This window comes from Procambarus clarkii, chromosome 11 (genome assembly GCF_040958095.1).
Source record: "Procambarus clarkii isolate CNS0578487 chromosome 11, FALCON_Pclarkii_2.0, whole genome shotgun sequence".
NCBI lineage: Eukaryota > Metazoa > Arthropoda > Malacostraca > Decapoda > Cambaridae > Procambarus > Procambarus clarkii.
Window position 1 is genome coordinate 45,813,441 of NC_091160.1, and position 18,351 is coordinate 45,831,791.

At 39.2% G+C, this 18,351-nt stretch overlaps 1 non-coding gene across 1 annotated transcript in view; it reads right to left on the reverse strand.

The window, feature by feature from the left end:
- Nucleotides 1–732: 732 nt before the first annotated feature.
- The window catches only part of LOC123758410 (serine-rich adhesin for platelets), a 90,341-nt gene continuing 72,722 nt past the window's right edge, over nucleotides 733–18,351 (reverse strand). The window contains exons 8-9 of the transcript XR_011228089.1: nucleotides 14,546–14,936; nucleotides 733–5,999 (exon numbers count right to left, since the gene is read on the reverse strand). This is a non-coding gene — a transcript (serine-rich adhesin for platelets). The remainder of the gene's footprint in view (nucleotides 6,000–14,545; nucleotides 14,937–18,351) is intronic.

The following is an 18,351-nucleotide window of genomic DNA, read 5'->3' on the forward strand; positions in this document are numbered from 1 at the left end:
CCTGGTCTCATTCATGTGTGCGAGTTGGCTTACACAATCTAACATCTGCACATTAGCATTTGACATGCAACATTTTAGCCAGCCACACCAATACACAAACTAAACACAAAACATTACTGCTCTGCTTATTAAAAAAAAACAGGAGCAAAATATTTATACAAATACAGTACTTCCAGCATTCTTGTGCACTCGATGAGTCACAATAACGTGGCTAAAGTATGATGACCAGACCACACACTAGAAGGTGAAGGGACGACGATGTTTCGGTCCGTCCTGGACCATTCTCAAGTCAATTGAGAATGGAGAAACGATTGAGAAACAATCGACTTGAGAATGGTCCAGGACGAACCGAAACGTCTTCATCCCTTCACCTTCTAGTGTGTGATCTGGTCATCTCCAGCATTCTTGTTGATAATTTGACACTGGATATAATTCTAGTCAGGACACTAAAGCCTGATGCATATGAAGTGTCACAATAACGTGACTGAAAAATGTCGTTGTCTCTTCACTTTCTAGTGTGTGGTTTGGTCAACAATAAACCCTGACAATGATATTGCATGCATTTGCAGGTGTGTACATGCACACTTCCACACAACACACCATAAAATTCATTAGTTTTCACGTGACGGCTTATACTCAAAACCAACTACAAGGTTAACCAACTACAAGGTTAACCAACTACAAGGTTATATATGCACTAATGCAACAGAAAACATGAAATAAATTTCAAAATTAAGAACACTTACATGTAATGTTTATTAAACATTAAAAAACATTTTCCATACAAAAACATTATGAAAGAACAAGTTCCATACAAAAACTTTACAAATCTTTTGAATATGACAAACTCAACAATTTCCCGAGTGTAGGACATGATGGAAATACATGTACAACTTGTTAAGTTAGGGTAACATGCCTATATTAGAAACTCCACCCCCTGAATTCGACTAAGGAACATATGATGGCAATTGTATGTACATATAAATTGATCAAATAAAATACCTATATTAAATGTTAGCATGTACAAAGGCTCTGTTAATTTCACCACAGAAAACTTGAATACGTATTATATACTGTACCTGCTTCACAGTACCCTGCAGAAAACCAATTAAAGCTTGATATGTTGCAAACATTACGTATGCTGTAACGTCAATAGTACTTCTAACATATAGCAACATGGATAATTTGACCTCTTATACATCCTTATTACTCTTTTTATACTTCCTTATTACTTTCTTAATGATGCACACAACTGCAATGTACAAGACGTTTGATGAATTTATACAAAACCCAAAAATGACCATTACGTGACTGATACGTAGCACCTTACAAACATTTCTTGAACAGATCATTGGAATTATGGTTATTTCTTAAGTTAATAAATGCCTCTTAAGGCCTGACTATTTAAAACTGCACCAGATGCCTACAATATATCGATCTTTGGTGTTGTGACAGGAACTGGGTCAGATGAGCACGACAAATAAAGCACATACTATAAGCTAAGTGAAATCACAATAGCATGATATATCAACGATAAACTATGGAGCAATATGGTGGGACCGTGTTGGTAGTTCTCGTGGTGTGGGAAGGCCAGACGCAAGACTTTGCTCCCACCGTGTTTCTCAAACATTTTCCCATACTCCAATCTTACTTGGGATAGAGTTTTACCGCACCCATTCAAGCAGTTCCATAATTAATTTCACATAGTACAATAGACAATAAAATCAGATCTTGACTTGCTAATTCAACCAATTCTTATTCAGCCCCATCCTCCTGCTTTGGTAGTACTTATAGTAATGATGAGGACCACAGTATATATACCGACGTACAACGAAATTAGAAATTAGAATTCTAAACTATTGAGTTAGACAAACCAGAAAACAATTTTTTACTTGTGTTGCTTTAACAAACTAAACTAACCTAACCTTCCTAGGCCTAATACACAATATCTGAGGCCTAATATAGTACATGTGCGCTATATTAGGCCTAGGAATATTTCAGTTTTTTTTTTAGCTTCATATATTTTCAAAGAATTCCTTACTAGTCAGCATACTACTACTGTATCTAAAAGCTAAGTACGTACGAATTTGTGACTATTGACGACAGTCATCATAGGTACTATCTAAACAGGAGGATGGGTTGTCCTACTAATGACTTATAATATATTCAGAAACTAAGCTACTCTAGCTACAGTGATTTAATATATGTTGCTCATATAAATATGGCTAAAAGTGATTAAGAGTTGCAGGCTTCACTGCAGAACAATATCAGCACTGCACAGTGCAAAACGTAATGAGAACAGCATACTAATTTTGTGTATTACAATTACAACATGTCTGTAAAGTACAACCTTGTTTATCTGGACTAATGTGTGTAATATGTGCAAGACAATGTATCAAAATATTTAGTTAAACGAGAGGGGCTTAGTAAGGCTTGCGGTGAGGGAGTTTCATGCACATTTCTCACATTAATACTGTACATATTACATTTCCCTCACTTTACACGTTATTTAGGAAAGGATAGATATGTTTATTTGGTACAGAGAATGATGTAAATATTACATAGCTTTTCGAGATAACAACCAACAGTTATCATATGCAATTTTTTTATGTTAATAAAAAGCATTACAAAACCATAACTAATATTTCAAATTTTTATGGTAAAATAGTATAGATGGGTTGATTATGTACGAATCAAAAGAGGTTGGAGGTAAGGGTGGATGTAATTGGCAGTGACAGTGAGGCGTCGTTGTCCATCGCAATCTCTCTTTCCACAATTCTTCCATGTGGACATATAGCCAAAAATTTCCATATATGTAAAATGTATGTGTTACAATTCCCATGTTAATAATCAGTTTGTTTCTGTCATCTTTCACATTGTTTAGGATGGTATAAACGTCAATATATTTGTTCCACAGAACAATGTAAACATTATCTAGCTGTTGGTAACGCCCAAAATATGTCTTGCCTGTGAAAGTGACAACACACACACATTACCTGATGCAAATTTCGTATGTGATTTAAAGCTATTACATTACAAAACTGTTTACCTATACTTAATATATTACACTGTTTATGATGAAGAACAAAGATAAAAAATAGTGAGCAGTGTGAGGTCACCTACATGTTGCTGCTCACCTCTCACAATGCCCTGGAAACACAAACCGAAACTGTTTCTATTTTCCGCTGTTACAACTTGTAATAAAGTTGTTACATCTTGGCTTAACGTGTTTATGACGTATTAGAACGTTGTTACAACTTGCTATATAGGTTCGTATAACTGGTTAGGTGTTAAAATTTGTTCGAACGTTGTATCAACTTCGTAGTTTCGGTGTGTGTTTGGCGGGTGCCTTCCTTGCTAGCAAGTTGGTATTTTAATACCCCATAACTTTTAACACATCATTTGTGGATTTAAAATGTTAAAAGCACAATAGTTCTACCTTCTATTGTTTTAAGGCGAGACATCTTAGATATGTTTATTTCATGCTGAAGGTGATGAAAACATTGTTTTCTGCCAATATTTACCATTTTTAGTAGAGTCGGCATAACTGTCTAACTCACTCCAACAGAGCTAGGTTCTTCATCACTCGTTACACACAATGTTCTGTTACAGTATTTACATCTGACAACACAAATCCCTGATTAAATTGTTTCTAACTTTAAATAGGATAAAAGAGTGTAGATGGGTTGAATATATATAGTACATAAAAACACAAGAGGTCATGGTCCTACATATAAAATAAGAGACTTAATGGGGTAGAATCCTAAAACGTACTGGCAATGAGGGCGAAACCTCTTTACAGATAGGTTCTCCAAGAAGTTGTCCATCATATGAACTATTGAAATTCACACCTAGAGCATAGGAAAAATTATAATATAATTGGTAAATTGAATTTACTTAAGAGCCACTATTTCTCTAGTGGCCTTGACAAAGAGAGGAAGCTGGTGGTTTGTCAAAAGCCCCCCCCCCCTTCCCCCCAATTTGTCCTTTTTTTGTGATGATTTTTGTTGATAGAAGCAGCTTTGGAAAAGCCATTAAACATATTTAAAACAAAATTCTATGGATTATTTTCAGTTTGAGTTGGTGTGGTTTTCAGTTACCAGGCACTGTCCGTGCTACATTTATAAACAAAGTTTGAAGGCTGGGGTGTGGGAAATAAGCTCTCCTGCCAGTTCTTCATAATATAATAGTTTCAAATTAAAATTTTGCTCCATGAAATTAGCCCATAGAATGAGGGGGCATAATTGGATTATAAATGGTAACTTCTTTAATATGGCTCTAAATCATATTTTAAAATTTTTTGTAGTCAAATGAAACATTAGGAGAAGCAGGCATAGCAATGACTTTTTCTTGTGAATTATTCAGTTGAAGCGTGTCTCTGAATGTAACAAATCAGGGTTGGTTCAATATTGTATACTAAATCAAGGTTGCACTGTACTAAGATTGTATTTCTTGCAGACTAAGCAGGAATTCAAATAATTTATGCCCGAATAAACAAGGTTGCACTGTATTGTACTTATGTTTTTTTTTTATAAAAACTAAGAAAGTTACAAGTCCTAAAAAAAAAAAAGCTAAACTATTTATCTTGTTGGCAATATTATTCTTTCAACTTCCAGGATGAACCTACAAGCTTTTCTGGCACTTAAGTTGGTACAAAAATATACTAAGAAAGGTAGGCAATATCTTAAGAAATTTCTCTACTCAAATGTAAACCTGAAACCAAGACCAATATAAGAAGCTATCTTGGTATAATTTGTATACCAATACACCAGGATAAGTACAAATCTCTTTTAAATTTAATTTGATGGTAAATCCAGCTTCTTACTGAAACGTAACCAATTAACAAAAGAAGCCACCAAGCCGAGAAGACTATGGAGCACTGTGTCGCTGGATCTTCAAAAGACCCTAAATATCACACAGGATAACAATAGAGCAGAAAGACGCAAGACAAGTAATATGACCTTACCTAAAGGGCTAATATATATATGCATGAAACAAGTACATCAAGTGCAGACATTAAGTCACAATAACATGGCTGGAAATTAGACACCCAACCCACAGATCTGAAAATAAAGAAAGTGACAATGTTTTGGTCCATACTGGACTCTATAATGGTCCAGAACAAACCTAGTAATTACAGTAATTATCAAAAGAAGGCACTAAGTCAGGAAGATTATGTAGCACTGTGTCAAAGAATACTCAAAAGGTGCTAAATATTCCCAAAGATGCCAATATGAAAAGAAACAGCGAGCGACAAGATGGACCAGTTTCATTCGCCTTTCAGTTGTGTGGGTTGGATGTCTAAATACATAAATGCATCAGCTACAGCAAACATTACCAGCATAAATAAATGATTATACTTTACAATACAATAAACTAAGTAATTATGCTCTTAAAGTATGGTTCATTTGCTGGTAAAATCTGTCCCCTTTACATAAACTTTAAAATTTATTACACTAAAAGTATGAGGAAATACAAACTCAATTAAAATAAAGTTTTATATTTTCAAAGCGTGTTATATAAGCTCTAATGCCATCGATTACCTACTGTATTGGCCCAGAAATGGACTTTCAGGACGTGTGCACACTCACTATTGAAGAAGTGTGTGACCACAAATGGGTCACGTACCATCAGGACTTGCACTCACACTACTGAAAATATACAACCATGAATGCCTCATGAACCATTCATGAGTGAAATAGAAAGAAAAAATATAAAAAACTAATTAAAGTAACGAGAACTCCAGCGAGAGATTACGTTCCCCGTCATAAAGCATGTTTACCACAAATCACCATGAAAGCTCAATGCATCATCTCATACACTGCAAGAAGCTTAAGTGCCAGTAATAAAAAATTGTACCATTTCCACATAGCAAGAATTAAACCCACACGAGACGGTGATCAGAGTCGTTGAGAGTTCGCGATACCCGGCTCTGGTCTGGGAGGGAAGGGAAGTGGTGATCACCACGAGTTGATGAGGACTCACCCACCACCATTAAGCTGTAGGAGAACATGCAGAAATGGTAAGACAAGGGTAAAACACACATATCCTCGATAGTCACACACACGCACACCCTCCAAGTACTTCCCAAAGTTATGTGCTTTATTTTGAAAGAAAGATGTGATGGCATAAGCATTCATTCCAAACTGCCAAATAAAAGAGAGTTCCCTAAACCCCATTAGTAAGTGGTAGTCAAATGTGTTTTATTACCTCAAAATACTAAACAAAAGTTAATGTCATATTTTAAGAAATTCCCATAAGCTGTCAGCTGGAAAATGATATTTACCGTATTTGTATGTGCTATACCCATACTATGCGTGATGCTAAACCAAGCCGTGTGTATTTAGACACACCGTTAGTCATTGGAAACCTGTGCACTTTAGTTGTTAGAATTAGTGTTAGAATTAGTTATAGAATCAGTGAGATAGATATATATATATATATATATATATATATATATATATATATATATACACATACACACATACACACACACACACACACACACACACACACACACACACACACACACACACACACACACACACACACACACACACACACAGAATCTCATTCAGAATCTTGTACACCACATATGTAAGACCAATCCTGGAGTATGTGGCCCCAGCATGGAGCCCGTACCTTGTCAAGCACAAGATGAAGCTGGAAAAAGTCCAAAGGTATGCCACTAGACTAGTCCCAGAACTAAGAGGCATGAGTTACGAGGAAAGGCTGCGGGAAATGCATCTTACGACACTGGAAGACAGAAGAGTAAGGGGAGACATGATCACAACCTACAAAATCCTCAGAGGAATCGACCGAGTAAACAAGGATAAACTATTCAACACTGGTGGGACGCGAACAAGGGGACACAGGTGGAAACTGAGTACCCACATGAGCCACAGAGACGTTAGAAGGAACTTTTTCAGTGTCAGAGTAGTTAACGGATGGAATGCATTAGGCAGTGATGTGGTGGAGGCTGACTCCATACAGAGTTTTAAAAGTAGATATGATAGAGCCCAGTAGGCTCAGGAATCTGTACACCAGTTGATTGACAGTTGAGAGGCGGGACCAAAGAGCCAAAGCTCAACCCCCGCAAGCACAAATAGGTGAGTACAAATAGGTGAGTACACACACACACTTAGGTAATTACACTTAGGTAATTACACACACACACACACTTAGGTAATTACACACACACACACACACACACACACACACACACACACACACACACACACACACACACACACACACACGTGTGCCTCGTAGCCTGGTGGATAGCGCGCAGGATTCGTAATTCTGTGGCACGGGTTCGATTCCCGCACGAGGCAGAAACAAATGGGCAAAGTTTCTTTCACCCTAAGTGCCCCTGTTACCTAGCAGTAAATAGGTACCTGGGAGTTAGTCAGCTGTCACGGGCTGCTTCCTGGTGTGTGTGTGTGTGTGTGTGTGGAAAAAAAAAAAAAAGTAGTTAGTAAACAGTTGATTGACAGTTGAGAGGCGGGCCGAAAGAGCAAAGCTCAACCCCCGCAAAAACACAACTAGTAAACACACACAGACACACAGATACACACACACGCACACACGCGCACACACACACACACACACACACACACACACACACACACACACACACACACACACACACACACACATATATACCAACCCATCTTCCTGTTGAGATACAACTAGTTTTTTTTGTAACGATGTGAACCATCGTACACATATTGACGTAATGGTTAATAGATAATAAAATTTGGTACTATTAACTTTATAGAGTATGGAAACAATAAAGCTAAACACCAAATTAAAATATTCTTAGACCTAGTATAGTATATACTGTATATGTACAGTCAGCCATGTGCTTTCCGAATCCCTCGGGACTGAGACTGAATGGATAACCAGTTGTGTTTGGACAAGTGGTCAGTCATACTGAAAAGTTAGGGGGACAAAATTTACATTTTTGTTGCAGAAATTTTACAGTGTTTTGTTTGTACTCACCAAAGCATCCTGTACTCCTGTACTCCAGGAGGCCTGGTCGACGACCGGGCCATGGGGACGCTAATCCCCGGAAGCACCTCAAGGTAACCTCAAGGTAACCAATATGAGAAGTTCTGATCCGCTTGTTAACTTTAAGAGAATAGTTGATGGAGCATTGTTATTTGGAAAGGGGGGAGGGGATGAGAAGCAGGGCAAACAACATCAGGGAAAGGACGAGGGGAACGCAAACGAGACCAAAGGCAAAGCAACGAATGCCCTCAAGTCCGGGTCCCTATAACCAAAGCAAGGCATCCGGAAAGGCAACCAACCTAGCGCATTGCAGCAACCAAGTAAGTAAGTAATTATCAAAAGAAGGCACCAACCCGGGAAGGCTATGTAGCACCATCAAATGTGCGGAATAATCGGAGGGCGCTAAATATCACCAAGGATGCCAATATGAGAACAAAAACGCATAAGGCGAACGATATCAAAAGTATCCGAGTCACCAAGAATTCCATTGAGGGACAGGCGACCGCGAGGGGCGGTCGGAAAGCAAGACACACGCTCGTCCTGGAAGTCAGGACATTCAAGAAGGACATGCACGACTGTAAGAGGGACAATGCAATTAGGACAATAAGGAGCAGGGCAGTGCTCCATCAAGTGACCGTGGGTTAAGCGAGTATGGCCAATACACAACCTCGCCAGAGCTGTTTCCCAACGCCGGTTACGGTGGCAGGAGGACGGCCACGAGGAAACACAACATTTAAGAGTACGTAGTTTGTGGCCAGTAACAGACGACCAAGAAGCCTGCCAACGGGTAAGAACGGAGGAATGGATAACTGGGTAAAAGTCGGAATATGGAATACCTTTACGAGAGATGGGACAAGAGCGGACAGCTTCCTTGGCGGCAGCATCCGCACGCTCATTTAAAGACACTTTAATTTATTTTTTTTTATCTTTAAAAATTTAAAGATTTGGGAATAAAGTATGCAATGCGTTATAAGCTGGAAGAAAATAAGGAGGTTGAAGCAGTTGAAAAACCAGACTTCAGGAGAGGACATTATGGTGACCTTAGAAATTTTTTTAGTGAGTATAATTGGACAGACTTGATGCTAGGCAAGGAAGTGAATGAGATGTATGGCAAGTTTTGTGAAATATATGATAAAGGCACAAAAAAATTTATACCAAAACAGAGATGCAGAACTAGGAAACAGGATTGGTTCAATAGAAATTGCGAGAGGGCTAGAGACCGAAAGACACAAAAATGGAATCAATACAGGAAGAGGCCGAACCCCCAAACATACCAGCGATACAAAGATGCGAGAAACAACTACACGGCAGTGAGGAGAGAGGCAGAAAGAAATTTTGAAAAAGGGATTGCGGACAAATGTAAAACAGAACCAGGTCTATTCTATAAATTCATAAACAACAAATTGCAGGTAAAGGATAATATTCAGAGGTTGAAAATGGGAAATAGATTCACGGAAGATGAAAAGGAAATGTGTGAAACACTAAACGAAAAGTTCCAAAGTGTGTTTGTACAAAATGAAATCTTTAGGGAACCAGATACAATAAGAATTCCAGAGAACAATATAGAACACATAGAGGTGTCTAGAGACGAAGTGGAAAAAATGCTCAAGGAGCTCGGTAAGAACAAAGCAGCTGGCCCAGATGGCGTTTCACCATGGGTTCTGAGAGAATGTGCATCTGAGCTCAGCATTCCACTTCACCTGATCTTTCAGGCATCCCTGTGTACAGGAATCGTAGCAGACGGGTGGAAACAGGCTAACATAGTTCCAATCTACAAAAGTGGCAGCAGGGAAGACCCCCTCAATTATAGACCTGTATCATTGACAAGTGTAATAGTGAAAGTATTGGAAAAACTAATCAAAACTAAATGGGTAGAACACCTAGAGAGAAATGATATAATATCAGACAGACAGTATGGTTTTCGATCTGGAAGATCCTGTGTATCGAATTTACTCAGTTTCTATGATCGAGCCACAGAGATATTACAGGAAAGAGATGGTTGGGTTGACTGCATCTATCTGGACCTAAAAAAGGCTTTTGACAGAGTTCCACATAAGAGGTTGTTCTGGAAACTGGAAAATATTGGAGGGGTGACAGGTAAGCTTCTATCATGGATGAAAAATTTTCTGACTGATAGAAAAATGAGGGCAGTAATCAGAGGCAATGTATCGGAATGGAGAAATGTCACAAGTGGAGTACCACAGGGTTCAGTTCTTGCACCAGTGATGTTTATTGTGTACATAAATGATCTACCAGTTGGTATACAGAATTATATGAACATGTTTGCTGATGATGCTAAGATAATAGGAAGGATAAGAAATTTAGATGACTGTCATGCCCTTCAAGAAGACCTGGACAAAATAAGTATATGGAGCACCACTTGGCAAATGGAATTTAATGTTAATAAATGTCATGTTATGGAATGTGGAATAGGAGAACATAGACCCCACACAACCTATATATTATGTGAGAAATCTTTAAAGAATTCTGATAAAGAAAGAGATCTAGGAGTGGTTCTAGATAGAAAACTATCACCTGAGGACCACATAAAGAATATTGTGCAAGGAGCCTATGCTATGCTTTCTAACTTCAGAATTGCATTTAAATACATGGATGGCGATATACTAAAGAAATTGTTCATGACTTTTGTTAGGCCAAAGCTAGAATATGCAGCTGTTGTGTGGTGCCCATATCTTAAGAAGCACATCAACAAACTGGAAAAGGGGCAAAGACATGCTACTAAATGGCTCCCAGAACTGAAGGGCAAGAGCTACGAGGAGAGGTTAGAAGCATTAAATATGCCAAAACTAGAAGACAGAAGAAAAAGAGGTGATATGATCACTACATACAAAATAGTTACAGGAATTGATAAAATCGACAGGGAAGACTTCCTGAGACCTGGAATTTCAAGAACAAGAGGTCATAGATTTAAACTAGCTAAACACAGATGCCGAAGAAATATAAGAAAATTCACCTTCGCAAATAGAGTGGTAGACGGTTGGAACAAGTTAAGTGAGAAGGTGGTGGAGGCCAAGACCGTCAGTAGTTTCAAAGCGTTATATGACAAAGAGTGCTGGGAAGACGGGACACCACGAGCGTAGCTCTCATCCTGTAACTACACTTAGGTAATTACACTTAGGTAATTACACACCAATATGGCTGGGAACCCAACAAAACTCAACCGACTTAAATTTACTGTGGACAAGAAACAGCCAACGCTGGATCTCGACAACTACTGGATGAACCGGATTAAAGGACCTGAGAGCCATGAGGGCACTACGCGAGTCAACAACATTGCAGCAACCAAAACCTTGGATGCAACGCCGAAGCCGCTTGCACCAGATTATCAATATCAGTGGACTGGATGAATTGGAGCACCAGCAAGGAACACCACTCGCAGGACTCCAGGTCAAAGGTGTCATCGACCCAACAGGCAGCATGACGGAGGCAAACCTGGTGAATGTCACCCTGAGACAAGGAGACAGAGCAACCTTGGAATTCACTCATGGAGAGATAAGACCCCTGAGGATGCATCCATTGGACCAATGAGCCCCAATGGGGGTTTCCAGGGTCCTTAACCCTTAACATGCTAGGGGTATAATATGCTTTGTTCCCCACAGGCGCATGTAATTTTGAAAAAAAAAAAAAAAAATCTTCCTAACCTGTTCACTGATCATGGGAAAAATAATAAAAAAATCGTAAGTGGCATATATTGCCCACTATAGGGCGGGGAAGTCTGGCAAAAAAACAGGCGCTGACTCAGCGTGCGTCCCAGGTCGTCTGTTGATCGCCAGCTGTCAGGCCGGAGTTGCCACAAAGATATAATTACCTAATTATTTCAATGTCTCTGATTGATTTTTCATAGTTTTTTCTGTAATATTATTCAATAGTGTGTAGTGTGATATATTTATATAATAAAATGAGTGAATCATCGCTGTACTCAAAAATATGGTGTGCATATTGTTGATTCAATTATGTTCATCAAACAGTGAACAAATACTTTGTCGGTTATTACACTACATACACAGGTTATATATAAGTATCTGCATGTTTTGTTCACCGTAACGAACCACTAAGTTGCTATTATGAGTCAAAAAGTAACGAGGAGTGACCACCGTGTACCAGCCAGCCACTCACGCTCTCCCTCAAGTCACCTGACTCACCCACATTCTCCTCCCACAATACTGTTTTTGCTTTTATTCACTATATACAGACGCTATATATAAGTATCTACATTCGTGTTCACCATAACGAACCACTAAGTTGGTATGCTAAGTGGCAGTGGCAGCCCGCCACTGGCTGCCACTCCCTCCCTCCCTCACCTCACCTGACTTGCCACCATTCTCCACCCACCATACTGTTTTTGCTTTTATACAGATGTTATATATAAGTATTTACATATTTTGTTCACCAAACTGTACATCTAAGCTTGTATGGTGAGTAAAGGCACAAAGACGTAGGACCTCACACAGTCAGCTGATGGCTGCCGCCCTCAAGGCCAGACGCACTAATATTTCTCCTCCAACAATACTGTTTGTGTTGTTATTACGCTATATACACACATTATATATAAATATCTACCTGTTTTATTCACCATACTTGTACAAATAAACTGGTATGGTGCCCAAATACCATCGTGGTCATCAGTAAACAATATGATAAATTGTGCAGACGACGCCACCACCCTCACCAAAATGGCGGCTCCCAACCTACTCCTCTTGCTGTTTATACCCTCTGTACACACGTTATATATAAGTATCTACATTTGTGTTCACCATAGCGAACCACTAAGCTGGTATGGTGAGTGCAGTCAATAAAAGGGGGCCACACACAGTCAGAAGACATCGCCACCTCCCTCCCTCCATGGCGCACAGCGCTAAATATCACCACAATCCTGCTATTATCAGAACCCTGGTCAGTTTTATCACAGTCAGGGGGCTTCTGTAATAATATCATCGCTACATAATAGCATGAACAAGTATATTATGGCATATTTAGGCGATGCTGTGGTCACAAGCTGAACAGCAGTGCTGTGAGCTCATGCTGCGTGCGTCAGGCTTGGTGGCTCACTCAATACTGAGGCCCCTAACACCCGGGAGTTTGGCCCACGATTTTTTTTAAAAATGGCGCCTGTTTACAAGAGCCCTGATGAAGGTGTGGTGAACCCCGTGTAGCCGCGGGCCGTTTAAATCTTGCGTAGTACTCCAACACGTCATATGACGTGATGCGCAATATATAGCAGGTTACTCAACAATTCATATGACATGTTGCGCAGTTTAAGGGTTAAGCTGACTGCTAAGGTAAGCCCAGGCAAGGTACTGCTAACTGGTTATCCCAGAACTACCGAGAGAACAATTAAACCTGAACCCCGGCAAAGTCTACAATCACAGGGGACCTAGCGGAGGACCACCAGAATAACAAGAGGATGGACAATGACCAAGGGGTAGACCCCCCCACCAGGCAACAAACAAAAAGAAAAAGAAAACCCCACAAAAGTACAATGTCCACAGGAGGAACAAAATCCTCTGTTGTGATAATAGGTGACAAGCTGTACAGTATCTTGCAGGATGAATATCACTTGCCCCTACCAGCGACGATACTACCTCCTACCCAAGGTCAAACAACGGCTCTGAAAACCCCAGCTGACCCCAAGGGCGGGCAATCACCGAGCAGCAAAAGGCCCCTATGGAGGTAGTCCCCCGAACGACTTGAGAAAGATACAGGGCACCTAGAGAAGATGGCCCTAGGTGCATGCAGCTCCAGTACTCCGCGAATTACTCCTGGTTCACACACTACAACACAGCAGAACACCGCCGCCAAGGAACAGCACTGCAAAGAGACAGGAGCCAGAATCGAATGAGCGCCACTCAACACATCAGCCTCAGAACTGGGGTTGGATGACCGGCGTAGGAGTCTTGGGCTCCCCCCCCCCCTCCCGGGGAGGGGGGGGGGGGGAGCTGTGCAGGCAGCAGCGGTTGTGATGTCATGGTTGCATGCTTGTTTTTGAATTGGGAGTTTCGGTATTCGTAAAGCATGTGGCTGACTGTATTATATTAGGCCTCAGATAGCGTGTATTAGGCCTAGGATGGTTAGGTTAGTCAAAATTCCTTTCCCAATTTGTCCAAATTCACAAGTACAAATTCCACTTTCTAATTGTCCATTACATCAATATATGTATGATGGTCCACATTGTTACTATAAGTATATACTGAACTATGTAAACAGGAGGATGGGCTGACATATACACGTGTGTATATATATATATACATATAATTCATATATACATATTGAGTACATATATACATATACACATGTATATATATATATACATATACACGTGTGTGTATACAGTATATTCATTTATTTATGAATTTATTAAGCTATTAATTACTACTAGGAAATAGCTGACCATATTACAAATAGCAGAAGTGGATAACATTATACAATAAAGTACCGGGATTTCCTACATATGTATGACTCGTACTTTAAACAGAACTCTCCTGTTCTATACTAATATTTTGGCTCGTCTTACCTTAGTGGCTGTGGGTTACTGTTCATCTGCAAGGCAGACTGAGTGTGTAACACGTCCTCCCTGGCCGTACCGACAGTTATTCTTGGAACCACGGTAGTGGTAGTTGCGCTAATTAAATTTTGGTTTACTTCTGGACTAGCATCACTTTTGCCTGACAATAAAATACTTTGGTCTCTGTCCCTCGGAGAATCATCCTCAAGATGCCAGGCTTCTCCATTCCCGCTGTTCTGGTCATCAGTAAGATCCCGATAGAAAACTGCTTTGTTATTACGGTTTGTATCCGACAGAGCCGCAGCAGAACTTTCTTCATTCTTCATACTCTTGCTCGTGCTGCTGCCTCTGTTCACCGATGAGCCTGGTTTCTTTGGTTCTAAGTTCAGTTTCAAGACACCTGATGATGGAATACAAGTCGTCATACTTTCAACCAATTGAAAATTTTACATTTTGAATAGATTAAGCACCACACTCTACTACAAAATACATTCTGGGTAGCATAATAGATGCAGAATCACACTATTGTTTTGAGCATAGGTTATACATAGAATGTATAACCTATGCTGAGCGAGTCTGAATGAGTGTCAGTGAATATAAAAAGGAGCTGCCTCGTATGGGTCAATAGGGTTGTCGATTTATGTAACAAATTACTGGGTAACACAACAGATGTGGGATCACCTGATTGTTTCAAGTGTAGGTTAAACATATATATATTAACCCCTGCACTGCTCACCCATTTTCGGCAAAAATGTCTTGGTGCAATTCTCAAGGATATATTTCTGTTATTTTTATAATTGTTCAGGTAAAGTTAATGTCAAAATGTTTCCAAAGTCAACTATTGCCATTTCAAAACAGAAAGAGTAATGAAAACATTTAAAAATATTAAAATATAGCCTAATTAAAAAACAAAAAGCACAAATCTCAGAGCGCCTAAAGGCGCTTTGCGCAGTGCAGTGGTTAAAGAGTTTGGGTGGATATAAAAAGGAACGGCCACATACGAGTCTATAGGCCTTCTGCAGTTTCCTTAATTTTTATGATCATGGTTGATCATAAATCATATTATGATCATATTATGATAACATGGGGGAAATAACTCCTAATGAATTCATAATGAGAAATTTTAAGTTACAAAAATTAAACACACCTTTGTAAACTGAGCCAACTAAAACCAGCACTATGTACCAACTCATACTATAAAAAGAAATTAATTAAGATAATTGATGCATAATGAAAGGATTGAAAATGTGTGATTGAGTGTTTATGAAACGATCCGTTTCATGCGGGTCACCCGGTCACTCATTTGAGCAATGTCCCGCTCCCCTGGGACAGTGTCAACTCCAATCTAGGACCAGAGCAACTTTTCATTTTCCTATGCAGCAGGATTATTTTCTAATTCCTGTTGTTGGGGATTGGAAGCCTGTTAGGCTTATCTAGGTCCCACTAAGCCCATTACTGACCTTCACAAGGATGCAACACATAACAGTTACCTAACTCCCTGTTACCTATTTACTACTAGGTGAACAGAGGCCTCGGGTGAAAGGAAACGTTCCAATCATTTCTCTCACCCTGGGATCGAACTCAGGATCCTTGATTGTGAGTCGAGAAAGTAGACTACTATTACTGCATTACAGACCATAAGAGGAAGAAGGGAGATACAAATTCTTAATCCAGCCCTGAATGACTGTCAGAAAGCACATTCCAGTACACTCAAAAACCTACTTTAACGAATTCTTATAATAAAGGAACCTCCCTCCCCCAACCAATAGCTCTGGTACTCCTAACTAGTCGCTCGCCTGGCTGCCGTCGCCGCCAACACGTCACTAAGTGGCAGCAATGGTTGTGTAAACAATGTGCCTTTTAAGTTGCCTCTCTTTCTTACCTTTCTTACCAAACACCCCGAAAATGAATGGCACAGGAAGGCATGACATGAGAGTATGGCATCATCCAAGTAACAGCTCAGGAGAGTTTCACCTACACTCCATCTTACTGTATTTTGGAGGTCCTTAACATGGAATTAAATGACCTAATCTATATAAATAAAAATGGAAATGTTCGTTTGTTCAAAATCGCTAATCTCCGATAGTTCTTCACCGATTGCTTTGAAATTTTCACACAATGTTTCATTCGCATCCGAGCGGGTTTTTATATACTGTACATACTACAGTATATTGATGTCACGTCTGTGACAGAAAAAAATATGCTTTTTTTTTAAATTGTGTTTTTCATGTGAGAGAAATCTTCGAAACCTCTTCACCGATTGCTTTCAAATTTTGACACAACGCTGCATTCGAATTGGCGTGTGTTTTTATATATCTACTATATACATGCCTCACCTATGACAGGAAAAAACTTGCTTTTTTCGAAAAACAGCGCCATCTGTTGGACGTAAGAGCAACACACGCTGTAATCTCCCAAAGTTCTTCATCGATTGCTTTGAAATTCTAACACAACATTTCATTCGAATAAGCGCGTTTTTATATACCTACTACAATATATAGATGTAACACCTGTGACAGATAAAACCATGTTTTTTTCTAAAACAGCACCATCTGTTGCACATAATAGCAACACACACGCTATACAAAATATGTTACGAATTCCATTTCAATGTTTCCGATTGCATTGATAAATTTAATTTTCATAGATTTAGATTTATTTTCATTTTGATTTAATCATTTTGTGTAACAATATGCTAGATGCGGTTACATTTTTTAAAAATGAAGCCAGAGGACGTGGGAAATGCATCCTAGAGGCATCTCCTGTTGTAACCCTCACTGCTATAAATTGGGGGTTGGTCTCATACATTTTGTTGAATGAAGATTGTATTGTGATGCAGTCCACAAAGCTCTCCAGCTTCAACAGCATACAGAGAATCATTCAGACTTGAGGAAATATATGCATTTCAACCTATTGGTTATAGGGAAGTTGCAGTGCTTGAAAGACATACACCTGTCAAAACAGTCACATAGACAGGTAGCTGGTGGTACCACACAGAGGCAAACAGATTCCTCTAGGGCAGGCTGTACGTGGCAAATATCCAGCAAAAGAACGCTACAATACCGTATTTACACTGCAAATGGACAAAAACGGGGAAATGTCATTTACTATCACATTTAACAATTCACATTAAATAACCCTAAGACATACAAGAGCCAAAAGTACAGCATTTGCCAAATTACCGTTAAAAACAAACGTAGCTCATGCAAATTTTAATTATTTGCTACAGAAGCCACAGAACTACAAATCAATTAAGTACCAAGCATACTCACAAAGGTTCATATTCACCATTTGAGTGTGATGCTCTGTGTTGACATTATTGTAGCTAATTATTTTCTGCAGAATGTCGGATGCACAAATGAAAAGTCGATTCTAACTAAAAAAAAATTACGTGCCTGCAAATTCACCTGGGAATACTTACCAAAGTGCCAAGAACTCAGGCAAAAGCATACCAAATTGGATCAAAAACAGGCAATTTATTTTCACGATATTACTTGAAATTAAGACCCATCACCTCATACACAATTAAACTGTGTATGAAATGTGATACTTAGGATAACAAACTGCATTAAGATAAATGTTCTAAGATGGTTAGGCAGACTTATGATTCATTTATAAAGGAGAAATACGATATTGAATTACAGAAGGTTTGAGTAATGAGCTGACATCCTACAACATAGAAATTAAAGTTGGATGATTGCATGTACAGTTGCATGAAAGATATTAGAACAAAACAGGCTAGAAGATCACATCTAGATAGGGTTACAGAAAATAAATCACAGTAATATGACTGAAACAAATATCTCAATCCACAC